Below are 4,727 nucleotides of genomic sequence, written 5' to 3' on the forward strand. Positions count from 1 at the left end.
CTTGACTGGTGAAAATTCCCAGGCACTGTAAAAATAACAGAACACAGCCCAACCAGCCAGTCAGTCCTGGTGCCAGGTATCCTACTTAGCTTGTAAAAACTGTGTAAGTGAATTTGTTTTGGCTGACTGTGGTGCTGCATGTGTGTAATCCCAGCACTTTGGAGGCTGAGGCAGAATTGCAGTGAGTTCAAGGCCAGCCTGAACTACAAAGTGAACCTTGTCTCAAAAGACACACATGCACACACAATTTTTTTTTAATGGTGCTAGACATTGAACCCAGAGCCTTAAAGCATGCCCAGCAAGCACTCTATTACTGAGTTACATACCCAGCCCAATAAATATCTTTTAAATCTAAATTACCTAATTTTGTAAAGCCACCTATCTTAATATGATGCCCAGTACTTCTTCAGAGAAATAAAAACTTCTCTGCAAAGTCACACATTTAAGTACTTGTTGCCTGTGGACAGATACAGAGTCCAAGTATGGAGGTAAATCAGCAGTTCAGCAATGCAACTGGGAGTCTCTGGCTGCCTCGTCAGCTCTGCTCTGGCTGTGTCCCAGCAGTGACCATCAGGTGACATCATCTTGCAGAGGGTGTGAACTCCAGCAGCTGCTCGATGGGTTTAGATCGCCACTCATCAGCCTCCAGCTCTTCTACCAAACCAGCTAGTTTCTCCATCTGAGCAACTTGTTGATCGTGCTTCACCTGCCTGAGCGTGGATGCCACCTGGTAACTGAACATAGACTCACAGAGGAATCTTTCAGAGCCATCTTCAAGCATCTCCCCAGCCCCTTTAGGGTAGTTGAAAAGGGCTTTCCGTGGTGGGGCAAGGTCTGAGACAATGAATCCAGATCCAGAAACGGAGCTTCCACTGACGCCTCCAGCCGAGGAGGAGGAGGAGGAGGAGGAGGAAGAGGCAGCCATTCCCTGTGGCAGAGTTCTACCTCCCCTTGGCGGCTTTAGTAGTGTCACTGGCAACCCCGCCCCCCCAGCGCCGGGCAGCATGGTTGCGCTCACAACGACGACCCCAATTTTATTTGTTGATATTGGATTGTTTAGAATTTTTATATCTTCTTGATTCAACTTTGGTAATTCATATGTATCCAAGAACCTACCTATTTGTTCTGAATTTTCCTTCATACTGGAGTACAGGCTCTCAAAGTAGGTGTTGATGATCTGGGTATTCTTTCTTTTTTTTTGAGACAGGGCCTCACTGTGTAGTTCAGAGTGGTGTCAAATTTACTATGTAGCACTGGATGACATCAAACTCAGCATCCTCCTGCCTCACCCTCCCCAGTGCTGAGATTATATATACACACTACTATACCTAGATGATCTAGATTTTTGCAGGATCTGTTGTGGTTTCACCCTTGTCATTCTTTATTGCATAGATTTGGTTTCTTCTTTCCTTATTTTGAGGAGTTTGGCTAAAGGTTTGTCTATTTAATCTTTCAAAGATCCAACTCTTCAACTTACTGATATTTTTGGTATTGTTTTCTTAGTGACATTGCATTAATTTCTGCTTTGATCTTTATCATTTCCTTCCTCATATGGGCTTTGAGTTTTGCATGTTCTTTTTCTAACCCTTGCAGTTCAACATTACATTATTTGAGCTCACTCTTTTCCTGACATGGGAATTCCCCACTATAAATTTCCTTTATAGGACTGCTTGTATTGTATCCTGTGAGTTCCAGAATGTTGTGTTGGTATTATCATTTAATTGTACAGACTATCTAATTTCTTCTTCAATTTCATCTGTGATCTATTGGCTGTTCAAGGGGGTATTATTGGTGGGGACGTAGCACCACACGCAGTACAGTGCCAGCCTGGCAAACACAAGGCTCTGAGTTTGATTCCTGGAACCAAAAAAAGAGGGTTTTATTTAATTTTCATGTGTTTATATGGTTTTTGTGGTTTCTTTTGCCATTGATTTTCAATTTCATTGTATTGTGATCTGACATTATGCATGGGATAATTTCAGTTCCTTTGCCTTCACTTAAGAATGTTCTATGAGCTAGTATAGAGTCTGTTTTGTAGAAAGTCCCACGTACAGCTGAGAAAAATGTGTATTCTGATGTTGTGGGGTGGAACACTCTGTGGACATATACTAAGCTTATTTATTCAAGGGTTTGGTTCAACTCCAGTATTTCTTTGTTTTTGTCTAGTTGATCTATTTGTGAAAGTAGGGTATTAAATTCCCCTGTTACTACTGTTATTAGTATTTATCAGATTTTTCATGTCTCCTAGTGTTTGTTTTAAACAGTTGGGTACACCAGTACTAGGTGTGTATATATATTTATGATTGTTATCTCTTTCTCTTGGATTATCTCCTTTAGAAGGATGTAGTGACTTTGTCTCTTCTGAAAGGAGAAAACAAAGATTAAAAACAAAGCAAGAAATTAGAAACAATTTGCACACACATAAAAAATGAAAACCAGCAATCCAAAAACAAATGAAAAGGCAAAGAAGAAAAAAAAAATGTCTCTGTGGTTTGAAGCCTACGGTTATATTTTGAGGTCCAGTGTTCTGTGCCAGTGTCTAATTCAAGGCTTGACTCAGCTTTCCCTGGTAGACAAGGGAAGCAGTCAGAGCCTGATCCATGTTGGAAAATCCCAGCAAGCTGGCAGTGGAGCTAGGGCAGGGTGCTGGTCTGGGGCTTCTAATCCATGTGGGGAAGGCCCTGCTTTGTTTAGCTTATAACACTCTGGGTGTCTCTTGCCAGCCTGACCATGGCTCTCAGACCCTGGAAATCTCTATGGGTGTTCCTCGCCCAGTCACTGTGAGAGGTTAACACTGGGGGCCCTGAGGTGAGGCCAACCCGTGGCTATTCAGAGTCCCTTGTTCAGGTGGCCCCTCCCTAGAGGGGGTCCAACCGGGTGTCCTCTGTAGAGGACACAGCAGACGCTCAGGCTGGACTCGCTTACAGCTGCGGCACTGCACAGCATCCATTGCTCCATGTCACATTTCTGCTTGGAGGCCTCTGGAGTAATTTGCTTCCACCATGTTTCCTGGAGAGTTGCTCTTCTTTTCTCTTACCATGAACCAGGAGCAAGGGAGAAAGCGCAGATAACCCCTTCCTTTTTCTCTGTTGAGGTCTGTCTGTTCACTGTCTCTGTGTGCTCCAGTGTTCCTTCAGGTCCTTCTTGAGTTGCAGGGACCACTCCCTCCTGCTTCTCTACCCCGAGTATTTATTTCGCAGTATCTGGATTCTGGATGTTGGAGAGGCTGACTGCTTGCTGCTTCCCTAGCCCATCATTTTTTGTGGTTATTGTTGCAGGCCAAAAGACAACTTATTATTCTTTATTTTTATCCCATTCTTCCGGTGTCTGTTAGGAAGAGTCCCATGGAAAGGGTGGTACTCTAGACTCCGTGATTGTTTTGTTCATTAAATATCAGAAAGCTTTGACCACCAAGACTTGGACTGAGGTGCACACGGGGAGAACTTTAGAGTAGGAAACTGCTTTAAATGGAGTATATTTTAGAAGTAAAAAGAAAGCTTGTCGTAAGGCAGATGGCAGTAAAGGAGGTTTAGGAAACTATGTTTGTGGATGCTGTGCACATGCATGGTGGGAGGCAGTCATGAAATAAACCAAAAAGAGCTAGGAAAACAAAAGACCAACTCCCTGTGGTAGGGAAATGCACACAGAGCCTACAGGTGGGGACCACTGAGTTGGAGGATTCGGCAGACCAGTAGGGCTAGCCTATCTTTACCAAATTTGAGTGCTGGATTGAACAGGACAGAATATTACTGTCTTATTATTTTCATGTCCCCAGTTTGCTTTTCCTTATTTCTATCACCCAGTACTAAGTACACACCTTCACTTTTCAAGTTTTAATTTGCAGGAATTGTGAGCTTCCAGCAGTAGGGGACATGGAGTGTGTTTGTATTTGGGATTTGAGGCAGTTCAAGGAGGGGGCTCTGTGTACTTCCTGGCAGCTCTGTTGAACAGGTTAAGCATCCCATGGATGGGCTGCGAGTTGGCCGGAGGCTCCCTGTGTGAGCCTCAGAGTGACCTGTGCTGAGGTGTCTATGTAGCCCTTCACTTCTCCCTTACTGGAAGCAGCTGCAGAGGAAGCCTAGGAAATCTTTGCTCACAAGAATTGCGGGCAGCTGCTCGCTGACCCTTGACCTGCACACTTTTGGGAGGAGCAGAACGATTTTCATTTCTCAGAAAGCTGGTGCCTGGGTCCAGTACTGGCAGCAGGGCCGGAGGCTGTGTGCAGGCCACTCACGCGTGGTGCGGCAGCCTGAGGGGTGGGCTGTGGTGTGAGCAGGGAAGTGAGGGAGGCCTGTCCTCTGTTGGAAACCTGGATCACGCCTGGCAGGGACCTGCTCTGCCTCACAGCTCTGACCTGACTCCTTTGTGTGTTTCACTGTGGCGGGGGATGAAAACCGCACATGAAAAGGATTTTTTTTTTTTAAAGAGGAAAATTGAGTTCAATCCCCGGTACCACAATAAATAAATAAATAAATAAGGAAAGTCATAAGCGGTGCAGGGGCTCATGCCTTTGATGGGTTGTCCATGTTCCCACACATTTCTCACTTTTATCAGTAGAGGTCCTCTCCTTCTCTCCCTCCCCTCTTTCTGCTGTGCAGGACTGAAGCCAGGGCCTTGCTGTCCTCACTGCAGAATCTGCTTTCCCAGCCCCTGTCCTCTTAGAAAAACATTTTCTCGGGGCTGGAGAGATGGCTCAGTGGTCTAAAGCACCTACTTAGAACAAGCTT

The 4,727-nt window shown here is 45.0% G+C and overlaps 1 protein-coding gene, 1 long non-coding RNA gene and 1 pseudogene across 6 annotated transcripts in view; 1 reads left to right on the forward strand and 2 right to left on the reverse strand.

Annotated features, from left to right (window-relative positions):
• The window catches only part of Golm1 (golgi membrane protein 1), a 58,659-nt gene that overhangs the window by 8,494 nt on the left and 45,438 nt on the right, over positions 1 to 4,727 (forward strand). The gene's annotated exons all lie outside the window — the stretch shown is intronic.
• On the reverse strand, positions 248 to 563 carry LOC111812063. Its single transcript, XR_002817658.1, has 2 exons — positions 423 to 563; positions 248 to 382 (listed from the first exon to the last, which is right to left on the reverse strand). It is a non-coding gene; the product is annotated as an uncharacterized LOC111812063 (long non-coding RNA).
• On the reverse strand, positions 581 to 981 carry LOC101560918 (annotated as a pseudogene).

Source organism: Octodon degus, unplaced genomic scaffold, assembly GCF_000260255.1.
Source record: "Octodon degus isolate 3935 unplaced genomic scaffold, OctDeg1.0 scaffold00111, whole genome shotgun sequence".
Classification (NCBI taxonomy): domain Eukaryota; kingdom Metazoa; phylum Chordata; class Mammalia; order Rodentia; family Octodontidae; genus Octodon; species Octodon degus.